Source organism: Oncorhynchus mykiss, chromosome 14 (genome assembly GCF_057628025.1).
Source record: "Oncorhynchus mykiss isolate SJ-2025 chromosome 14, ASM5762802v1, whole genome shotgun sequence".
In the NCBI taxonomy this organism is placed as follows: Eukaryota; Metazoa; Chordata; class Actinopteri; order Salmoniformes; family Salmonidae; genus Oncorhynchus; species Oncorhynchus mykiss.
Window position 1 is genome coordinate 20,332,532 of NC_143035.1, and position 12,065 is coordinate 20,344,596.

A 12,065-nucleotide genomic window follows, 5' to 3' on the forward strand; every position below is an offset into this window, starting at 1 on the left:
AAAATCCGACATGAAAAATGCTAAGGAACAGACAGACTGTGGTCAGCGAGGAGAAAAGAGAACATTTCCACTTTCTGTGGCTGCTCTCTGACTTTAATCACATTTTGAATATCACCATGGTGATTGCTGGAGATGGGCTTGAGAGCTGAAATTGCGCATAATTGCTCTGTCTCAGCTTGAGTGAGTTCTCCGAGGGTTTAAAGTACAGGCCTGACCAAATAATAAACCCTTAAAACAGCAGTGACGACAGCAAAAAAAGCTATTTCTGCTAGTCTGTTTCAGAAAACATGTCGGTTGGATTTCTGCTAACTCAAAAGCCCACGTTCCCACATCATTTTGTTGCTCAGGTTTTTCTCTGTTAATCAATATTCACTAGATTTTAAGGGAGGTTTTTTGACAAGCATACAAGAATGTGGTTTTATCTTTTGGCACTATGCTGTTTGACATATGTGTTTATTTTCATTTTTCATTTTTGTAGGTTCCCTACAATGGAATGTAGGGAACCTACAGGGTATCAGGGTCAAATCTGTACCACTCGTCTCAGCTCTCTGATGTCAGCCCTAGTTCACCACCAAAAAAAACCAAAATTGTCACGCCCTGGTCGAAGTATTTTGTGTTTATTTTCATTTATTTGGTCAGGCCAGGGTGTGACATGGGTTTTTGTATGTGGTGTGTTGGGTTTGTAGCTTAGTGGGGTGTTCTAGTGAAGTCTATGGCTGTCTGAAGTGGTTCTCAATCAGAGGCAGGTGTTTATCGTTGTCTCTGATTGGGAACCATATTTAGGCAGCCATATTCTTTGGGTGTTTCGTGGGTGATTGTCCTTAGTGTCTTGATGTCCTTGTTCTGTGTGTATGTGCACCAGTATTAGGCTGTTTCGGTTTTCGTTACGTTCTTTGTTTTGTAGTGTTTGTATTGATTCGTGTTTACGTTTGTTTATTAAACATGGATCGCAATCTACACGCCGCGTTTTGGTCCGACTCTCCTTCTACCGAAGAAAGCTGTTACAGAATCACCCACCACAACAGGACCAAGCGGCGTGGTAACGGGCAACGGCAAAAGCAGCAGCAGGAGAAGGAACAGAGGCAGCAGCAGCAGCAGCCGGAGCAGCAGCAGCAGTGGGAGAGGCTGCACTACTTGGAGAAATGGACTTGGGAGGACGATTTGGACGGTAAAGGACCCTGGGCACAGCCTGGAGAATATCGCCGCCCCAAAGAGGAACTGGAGGCGGCGAAAGCAGAGAGGCGCTGGTATGAGGAGGCAGCACGGCGACGCGGATGGAAGCCTGAGAGTCAGCCCCAAAAATGTCTTGGGGGGGGGGGCTCACAGGAAGTATGGCGAAGCCAGGTAGGCGACCTGCGTCAACCTCCTGTGGTTACCGGGGGGCTAGAGAGACCGGGCAGGCACCGTGTTATGCTATGGAGCGCAAGGTGTCCCCAGTGCGGGTGCACAGCCCGGTGCGGTACATTCCAGCTCCGCGTATCGGCCGGGCTAGAGTGAGCGTCGAGCCAAGTGCCATGAAGCCGGCTCTACGCATCTGGTCCCCAGTGCGTCTCCTTGGGCCGGCTTACATGGCACCAGCCTTGCGCACGGTGTCTCCGGTTCGCCTGCATAGCCCAGTGCGGGCTATTTCACCTCGCCGCACTGGCAGGGCGACCGGGACCATTCAACCGGGTAAGGTTGGGCAGGCTCGGTGCTCAAGAGCTCCAGTGCGCCTGCACGGTCCGGTCTACCCAGTACCACCTCCACACCCCAGCCCTCCGGTAGCAGCTCCCCGCACCAGGCTTCCTGTGCGTGTCCTCGGCCCAGTACCACCAGTGCCAGCACCACGCATCAGGCCTACAGTGCACCTCGCCTGTCCAGCGCTGCCAGAGCCTTCCTCCTCTTCAGAGCTGCCGGAGTCTCCCGCCTGTTTAGCGCTGCCAGAGCCTTCCGCCTCTACAGCGCTGCCGGAGTCTCCCGCCTGTTCAGAGCTGCCAGTCTGCAAGGAGCTGCCAGTCTGCAAGGAGCTGCCAGTCTGCATAGAGCTGCCAGTCTGCATAGAGCTGCCAGTCTGCAAGGAACTGCCAGTCTGCAAGGAGCCGCCAGAGCTGCCAGTCTGCAAGGAGCCACCAGAGCTGCCAGTCTGCAAGGAGCCGCCAGAGCTGCCAGTCTGCAAGGAGCCGCCAGAGCTGCCAGTCTGCAAGGAGCCGCCAGAGCTGCCAGTCTGCAAGGAGCCGCCAGAGCTGCCAGTCTGCAAGGAGCCGCCAGAGCTGCCAGTCTGCAAGGAGCCGCCAGAGCTGCCAGTCTGCAAGGAGCCGCCAGAGCCGCCAGTCTGCATGGAGCCGCCAGGGCCGCCAGTCAGCATGGAGCAGCCAGGGCCGCCAGTCAGCATGGAGCAGCCAGGGCCGCCAGTCAGCATGGAGCAGCCAGAGCCGCCAGTCAGCATGGAGCAGCCAGAGCCGCCAGTCAGCATGGAGCAGCCAGAGCCGCCAGTCAGCATGGAGCAGCCAGAGCCGCCAGTCAGCATGGAGCAGCCAGAGCCGCCAGTCAGCATGGAGCAGCCAGAGCCGCCAGTCAGCATGGAGCAGCCAGAGCAGCCAGTCAGCATGGAGCAGCCAGTGCAGCCAGTCAGCATGGAGCAGCCAGTCAGCATGGAGCAGCCAGAGCAGCCAGTCAGCATGGAGCAGCCAGAGCAGCCAGTCAGCATGGAGCAGCCAGTCAGCATGGAGCAGCCAGAGCAGCCAGTCAGCATGGAGCAGCCAGAACTGCCAGTCAGCCAGACTCTTCCAGATCTGCCAGTCAGCCAGACTCTTCCAGATCCACCAGTCAGCCAGGATCTGCCAGAACCACCAGCCAGCCAGGATCTGCCGGATCCAACTACCTGCCTGAGCTTCCTCTCAGTGCTGAGCTTCCTCTCAGTCCCGAGCTACCCCTCAGTCCCGAGCTACCCCTCAGTCCCGAGCTACCCCTCAGTCCCGAGCTACCCCTCAGTCCCGAGCTACCCCTCAGTCCCGAGCTGCCCCTCAGTCCCGATCTGCTCCTCAGTCCAGTGGGGTTCTGGGTGAGGACTACTAGGCCATGGTCGGCGGCGAGGGTGGACTATCCAGGGACACGAGGAGGAGGGACTAAGACTTTGATAGAGTGGGGTCAACGTCCCGCGCCGGAGCCGCCACCATGGACAGACGCCCACCCGGACCCTCCCCTATGGTTTTTGGTGGGAGTCCGCACCTTGGGGGGGGGGGGGGTTCTGTCACGCCCTGGTCGAAGTATTTTGTGTTTATTTTCATTTATTTGGTCAGGCCAGGGTGTGACATGGGTTTTTGTATGTGGTGTGTTGGGTTTGTAGCTCAGTGGGGTGTTCTAGTGAAGTCTATGGCTGTCTGAAGTGGTTCTCAATCAGAGGCAGGTGTTTATCGTTGTCTCTGATTGGGAACCATATTTAGGCAGCCATATTCTTTGGGTGTTTCGTGGGTGATTGTCCTTAGTGTCTTGATGTCCTTGTTCTGTGTGTATGTGCACCAGTATTAGGCTGTTTCGGTTTTCGTTACGTTCATTACGTTCTTTGTTTTGTAGTGTTTGTATTGATTCGTGTTTACGTTTGTTAATTAAACATGGATCGCAATCTACACGCGGCATTTTGGTCCGACTCTCCTTCTACCGAAGAAAGCCGTTACAAAAATGAGATATTTTGACCGCAGGCTTGACCTTTTGACTTTGTACACTGGAAGTATAATCAACAAACCAACCAAGTTAAAAGCTCAGTAAACCTAATGATGAGAACGAGGTCCATTACAGGAGGCTTTGGGCGAATGTATTTCCTTGACTACTGCCTGCGAAGGAAATTTCTACCTTTAGACTGGTCACCATGGCCACTGGAGAAGTGTAGTCTCAGCAGGCTGTTTTAATTGGGGCTGGTGATGGATGACTCTATTACAGTACTCAAGCATACTGTGTCACCTCCAGCTGCACCCTGGTGAGGATATCACCTAATTGGTTGCATTAGAGGAAACAAATACATTTGCAAAACAAAAACAAAAATATCTTCCCTCAACACAAACTTCCTGACAATAAGAGAGGCACTTGATTACAGAGGAGAGAAGCAGGGAGGAGTTGAGGAAAGTGTTGTTGGCTGTGGTTGCGCAGAGGGACTATTTCCTGTTGGATATGACTGCCCTATGTGTAATGTTATTGTGTTTAGGGGTAGGTGAAGGAGTCAAGCGCAGGAGAGCAGAGATGTCCAAGTAGCGTCTTTTAATAGGCAAGTCCACCACAATAAGGTCAGGTACAATTCCAAAATAAACGCCCTCAACAAAGAACACAGTTACTCACGGAAGGAAGAAAAACGCTCCTTAAACTATACACACTCTGTATAATATGTGAAAATAGCTAAGGCACAACCTCAACGAGCAACATCACACAAATAATCCCTCACAAACCTAAGCAGGCCACAGGGGTAATTATACACACAGAAATTAAAGCAAAAGAAACCAGGTGTAAAAGAACCAAAGACAAAACACGGAAAAGGAAAAATGGATTGGTGATGGCTAGTAGGCCGGCGACGCTGACCGGAAGTCCTGACACTGTCAGGATCTGTCGTGAGGAAACACAGTCCAAACATAGGACCTGGCCAGAGACTTTGTTCAAATGGTTGTCTAGAAAAAAATTCTGACAGCTATTCTTTCAACCAATTGGTAAACATTTCAACTGCATTATTTTAAAAAAAATAATGTATTCCACAAAAGAAATGAACACCCATTAAAATAAAGTTATCTTTCTTTTCTTCCTTGTGATGAGTTAAATCCCAGACTAAGCATTATGGATCTTATAGATGCAACGGAAAGACAATGTATTTCATTGAGCCCATTTCAGACATTACTGTGTTTGACAGGTCATTACAGACATTTCTGCGGTTGTAACGTTGACGTCAAAAACGACAGGCACAAGCAAGAATATGAAAGAGTTGCAGGATTAAAATGAAATCAAACACGCAGATTTAAGTGCCAAGTGGATTTTGAACCCCTCAAACAAAAAAACAGATCCTCAGATGGGCAGGGCATGCGCGTTGCTAGTCACAGTAGTCATGTCCGACAAGCCTCCTTACCACCCCATAACCCCACTGAAGGTGGACGAGTTGAAGATGGGGTCGGTTAAAATGGCATACTGTAAACCTATAGTACCAGACAGGACAGATGCAGGTAGAAATAAGAAAATAATCAAGTTGAGGCGGGTAGTCACGATACCTCTCTGTATGGCTACATGTGTATGTACTAATGAATCCCAGGTGTTCACAGGTCAGAGAAGTGTTAAACCCTGAGGGGCCCTGCTCTGTCTGCCCTCGGGACAGCTCTGGCCTGGTCTGGGGTCAGATCCTGAGGGATACCACCACAGGATAATGACATGCTCATTCTGCTACTTGGAGGTTGATAGAATACAGCCTTGTTGTTGCTAGGAGGTGAAGATGTCCCTGGTTTGGGTGCTGTGGGGTCCACCTCTGCACCCGTCTGGTAGGATCATTGGTACATGAGAAACCTGACTCTCCATTTAATCCTGAGAGGGAGACCGACACAGACACAGCCAAACCCTACAGACAGGGTAGGGTCACTCTCTGAATGTGCCTGCGTGCGTGTGTGTCTGAGGGGGCGGGTTGTGAAGATGTCAAGGGTCATTCACTTTGGGACTGATAAAAAATGTACCACCCACAATACATTTTTAAAGGACAAAAACCTTGCACAGTTCCAGCTAGAAAAGTATAGCAGAGGATGAGAAGTACAACAAGATTTATGAAACCTTAAAACACAGCACGCAGTGCTACTTCACATAAGTCATCAGTAGCATGCATGCTTAATTGGATGTCATATCCTACCAAGATTATTCCAAACACGTGAAATGTTCATTAGGCTTTGTCTACACTTGATTGATATAAAGCATGCAGGGTATAGGGCCTATGGCTTGCATGTGCTGCCAATTTTCCTCGAACAAGTAGAACAGAATATGACTGCAGGGTGAATATGTCATTTAGGAACCTGATTAAATCTGCACTAAAGCAAGTTAAGGGCGTGTATGTGGTCAGGAGACTCACAAATCATCTGTTTGGTTATCTGCTTAATATTGTGGTTTATAATAATGTATTTTTAATTCAACCCTTCCGGCTTCTTCAACTACAAAAACATGCAAATTACGATGGGAGTTGCAATTTCCTTTTTGATGATGACTTTCTGTTTGATGATTTTTTTTCCCGCTTGCCAATTCATCGACCTGCCATGTCTCGAACACAAATCAAACAGAAATCAATCAGATCCGACCTGGCACCTAAACTCAAGGTGACATAAGCTGAGCTGTAGCGCTCTCTCTCTCTCTCTCTCTCTCTCTCTCTCTCTCTCTCTCTCTCTCTCTCTCTCCCTCTCCCTCTCTCTCTCTCTCTCTCTCTCTCTCTCTCTCTCTCTCTCTCTCTCTCTCAGAACAATTTAAATGTTGAGACAAATGGAATGTGTTGCAGCATTTCCTTTGTATTAATAGTTTATTATAAGTCGGTGAGAAACAAGGAAACGGAAGCCTCTGGGCATTAATCAAGGACGGGCAAATTCGTTACGAACAGAAACGTGAGAAATGGAGCCATAGTGAACCCCACTGAACCCTCTTGAGCTCCTTGGGCACCTGTTTTCTGTAAACACCCCAGTAAGGATCTGCACTTACAACAGACACCCCCAACCCACCATAATACTCTCCCCACCTCCCACGCAAATTCCTGTCCCCAAGGGATTCAGACTTATCACAGTTCCATGGATCCTCTTCCCAGGATTATTCCCATTCTGCTCAGTGGCTGGTGGGTGCCAACAGGCCGCGGCGGCCGACACAGATGGGAGCACAGCCCTGTGATGTCTTCCATATGTCACATCACTCTCGTGTGTCGGCTCTTTTTTTCTTCTGTGTTTTTCTTTCCATCTCTCATCTTTCTCTCAGTTTCTCTTTAAACGGACTGACCAGGGAGGGAGAGGAGAGGGTGCCTCGGTATGGCGGTTCGACAACCATGCCCGTTCACTAAATTGATATTTTTTTACTCTCAGCATAGGGGTGGATGCTAACTGCGAAGTACAAGCAATAGCACATTTTACAGGGGGGAGGCTGTTGTTGTCAGAGCTTTGGAAAAGGACCCAGGCTGCCTTTTCCCACCATAACTCCTTCCCGTCATTACCTGTCACATCTCTTAGACGGCTTTAAACCACTCTTAGGAAGCTGCGACATGAATCCATGTATGACCCAATCAGAAGCCAAGAAGCCTTATTCCGGCTCACTCCGACACCTCGGCCCTAGGAGGTTTTCGCTGGTCCAAGGCTGACACCTGAGAAGGCTAATATTCCCCACTCTGATTGTAATCCCTGAAGTGGACCTCATTAGCCAGACAGCCGAGTTGAACCCTGGCGGAACAGGGGCATCAAGCTGGGCTGTCAATCAACACCAATTGCCTTTAAACATCAGGAGAAATAATCCAACTATACCTCTGTGGAGCTTTAAACCAGCAGCCATCATAATTGATTCGACTCACATACCATACTGCCTTGCTTGCTGGAGGTGTTGAGATATTAAGGCACACAATCAAATAAAATGGTTTTATAGTCAGGCATGCATAACATACTGTATATAAAAAGCACATGAAACAAGTCTCCTGAGTGTTAAAAAAAAGAGTTACTCAGAATTAGTTACGTATTTTCAATAGGCTACATAGCTGCATGGGGACCTAGACATGGCCCAGATCTTTTTTTGCAACGGATCCAAACCCAAACCATTCATCGCCTTTACTCTAAAGTTCTCCCCTGAGCCCTGTGAGACAAAGTCATTAATTGTACACACAAGTGCACGTTACTATGAGCTAACACACACGTTCAAGCTCACATCATCATAACAAGCAATAAACCTGCACTTTCTGTTCTAGGGGAATTAGCTAGAGTTCATTTTCTGGACAAAAGGTGACTTGAGGTTCAGGTTCTCCAGTTAGCTAAGGTCTCTGACAGCTTTTCCAATATGATGTCTCTTGAAAGACACCTCTTCAGGCAAAAAGCACAAGCATCAAAAGCATTTGTGATTTCTCGGCTCCCTGGTGTGAAATAACAACCAATACAGTGCCACTGGCTAGAGGCAGTCTTCAGCTTCAAACACTGGCCTCACTTTTCCTCGGGGTGACAGGAGAGGGGGAGAGAGTGAGAGAGAGAGTGAGAGAGAGAGAGAGAGAGAGAGAGAGAGAGAGAGAGAGCAGGGGCTTTTGTGAGGTCCTCTCATAAAGGTTGAGCGATGAGACCCCATCACTCCCATAACATTCCTGCGCTGTTTGGGTAACACACTCAAAACAGAAAACAATACGGCATTTCCGGCATGTGCCCATGTCACCCAACACTGGCTCCACTTCCAGTCCTGTGCATTTCCCCATAAGAGACACAGGAAGAGAGAATGGGAAACAGGATGAGCCAGGACCCAAAATGGCACTTCATGGGAAAGTCAGACGGACCAGTAACCTCGGGCAAAGACTTGGAAGAAAATAAACAATTGCACTTATTTACTAATCGCCTGTCTGTATGTTATGTCTGCATTCTGTAACTTCATAGCTCAACAATGTGAAGCAAAATGAGAGGAAATCACTGCCAAGTCCCCCCCCCCCCCCCCCCCCCCCCGCCCCCCTGTTGAATTGAGACAGTACCATGGGCATGGGCTTTCAGGGAAGTCAGGAACCAATACACGCAGTCAGTTAGGAAAGCAAAGGCTAGCTTTTTCAAACAGAAATTTGCATCCTGTAGCTCTCCTGGGACACTGTAAAGTCCATGGAGAAAAAGAGCACCTCCTCCCAGTTTTCCACTGCACTGAGACTAGGAAACACTGTCACCACCGATAAATCCACGATAATCGATAATTTCAATAAGCATTTCTCTACGCTTTCCTTCTGGCTACCCTAACACTGGCCAACTGCTCCGCATCCCCTGCAGCATCTTACCCTGCAGCTACTTTCCCAAGCCTCCCTAGCTTCTCCTTCACCCAAACCCAGATAGCAGATGTTCTGAAAGAGCTGCAAAACCTGGATCCTTACAAATCAGCTGGGCTAGACAATCTGGACCCTCTCTTTCTAAAATGCTGCCATTGTTGCAACCCCTATTACCAGTCTCTTCAACCTCTATTTCATATCGTCTGAGATTCCTAAAGATTGGAAAGCTGCCGCAGTCATCCCCCTCTTCAAAGGGGGGGAACACTCTAGCCATCTTCATTGACCTGGCCAAGGCTTTCGACTCTGTCAATCACCGTATTCTTATCGGCAGACTCAACAGCCTTGGTTTCTCAAATGACTGCCTCGCCTGGTTCACCAACTACTTCTCAGATAGAGTTCAGTGTGTCAAATCGGAGGGCCTGTTTTCCGGACCTCTGGCAGTCTCTATGGGGGTGCCACAGGGTTCAAGTCTTGGGCCAACTCTTTTCTCTGTATATATCAATGATGTCACTCTTGCTCCGGATGGTTCCTTGATCCACCTCTATGCGGACGACACCATTCTGTATAAATCTGGCCCTTCTGTGTTAACAAACCTCCAAACGAGCTTCAATGCCATACAACACTCCTTCCGTGGCCTCCAACTGCTCTTAAAAACAAGTAAACTAAATGCATGCTCTTCAACCGATCGCTGCCCGTACACTCCCGCATGACTAGAATCACTACTCTGGAAGGTTCTGACTTAGAATATGTGGACAACTACAAATACCTAGATGTCTGGCTAGACTGTAAACTCTCCTTACAGACTCATATTAAACATCTCAGATCCAAAATTAAATCTAGAATCGGCTTCCTATTTCACAACAAAGCCTCCTTCACTCAAGCTGCCAAACGTACCCTCGTAAAACTGACTATCCTACCGATCCTCGACTTTGGCGATGTCATTTACAAAATAGCCTCCAACACTCTACTCAGTAAACTGGATGCAGTCTATCACAGTACCATCCTTTTTGTCACCAAAGCCCCATATACCACCCACCACTGCGACCTGTATGCTCTCGTCGGCTGGCCCTCGCTACGTATTCGTCGCCAGACCCACTGGCTCCAGGTCATCTATAAGTCTCTGCTAGGTAAAGCTCAACCTTTTCTCAGCTCACTGGTCACCATAGCAACACCCACCCATAGCACGCGCTCCAGCAGGTATATCTCACTGGTCATCCCCAAAGCCAACACCTACTTTGGACACCTTTCCTTCCAGTTCTCTGCTGCCAATGACTGGAGCGAATTGCAAAAATTGCTGAAGTTGGAGACTTACAGTGGGGAGAACAAGTATTTGATACACTGCCGATTTTGCAGGTTTTCCTACTTACAAAGTATGTAGAGGTCTGTCATTTTTATCATAGGGACATTTCAACTGTGAGAGACGGAATCTGAAACAAAAATCCAGAAAATCACGTTGTATGATTTTTAAGTAATTAATTTGCATTTTATTGCATGACATAAGTATTTGATACATCAGAAAAGCAGAACTTAATATTTGGTACAGAAACCTTTGTTTGCAATTACAGAGATCATACGTTTACTGTAGTTCTTGACCAGGTTTGCACACACTGCAGCAGGGATTTTGGCCCACTCCTCCATACAGACTTTCTCCAGATCCTTCAGGTTTCGTGGCTGTCGCTGGGCAATACGCTTTCAGCTCCCTCCAAAGATTTTCTATTGGGTTCAGGTCTGGAGACTGGCTAGGCCACTCCAGGACCTTGAGATGCTTCTTACGGAGCCACTCCTTAGTTGCCCTGGCTGTGTGTTTCGGGTCGTTGTCATGCTGGAAGACCCAGCCACGACCCATCTTCAATGCTCTTACTGAGGGAAGGAGGTTGTTAGCCAAGATCTCGCGATACATGGCCTCATCCATCCTCCCCTCAATACGGTGCAGTCGTCCTGTCGCCTTTGCAGAAAACCATCCCCAAAGAATGATGTTTCCACCTCCATGCTTCACAGTTGGGATGGTGTTCTTGGGGTTGTACTTATCCTTCTTCTTCCTCCAAACACGGCGAGTGGAGTTTAGACCAAAAAGCTCTGTTTTTGTCTCATCAGACCACATGAGCTTCTCCCATTCCTCCTCTGGATCATCCAGATGGTCATTGGCAAACTTCAGACGGGCCTGGACATGCGCTGGCTTGAGCAGGGGGCGCTGCAGGATTTTAATCCATGACGGCATAGTGTGTTACTAATGGTTTTCTTTGAGACTGTGGTCCCAGCTCTCTTCAGGTCATTGACCAGATCCTGCCGTGTAGTTCTGGGCTGATCCCTCACCTTCCTCATGATCATTGATGCCCCACGAGGTGAGATCTTGCATGGAGCCCCAGACCGAGGGTGATTGACTGTCATCTTGAACTTCTTCCATTTTCTAATAATTGTGCCAACAGTTGTTGCCTTCTCACCAAGCTGCTTGCCTATTGTCCTGTAGCCCATCCCAGCCTTGTGCAGGTCTACAATGTTATCCCTGATGTCCTTACACAGCTCCCTGGTCTTGGCCATTGTGGAGAGGTTGGAGTCTGTTTGTTTGATTGAGTGTGTGGACAGGTGTCTTTTATACAGGTAACGAGTTCAAACAGGTGCAGTTGATACAGGGAATGAGTGGAGAACAGGAGGGCTTCTTAAAGAAAAACTAACAGGTCTGTGAGAGCCGGAATTCTTACTGGTTGGTAGGTGATCAAATACTTATGTCATGCAATAAAATGCAAATTAATTACTTAAAAATCATACAATGTGATTTTCTAGATTTTTGTTTTAGATTCCAACTACCTACCTAATTCTCATATTGTTTCATTCACTTTGTTGCTCTTTTGCACACTAGTATTTCCAGTATTTCTACTTGCACATTCATCATCTGCATCATCTATCACTCTAGTGTTAATTTGCTAAATTTTAATTACTTTGATACTATGACCTATTTATTGCCTTACCTCCTCACGCTATTTGCACGTACTGTATATAGACTTTTTCTATTGTGTTATTGACTGTATGTTTGTTTATTCCATGTGTAACTGTGTTGTAGTTTGTGTCACACTACTTTGTTTTAATCTTGGCCAGGTCGCAGTTGTAAATGAGAACTTGT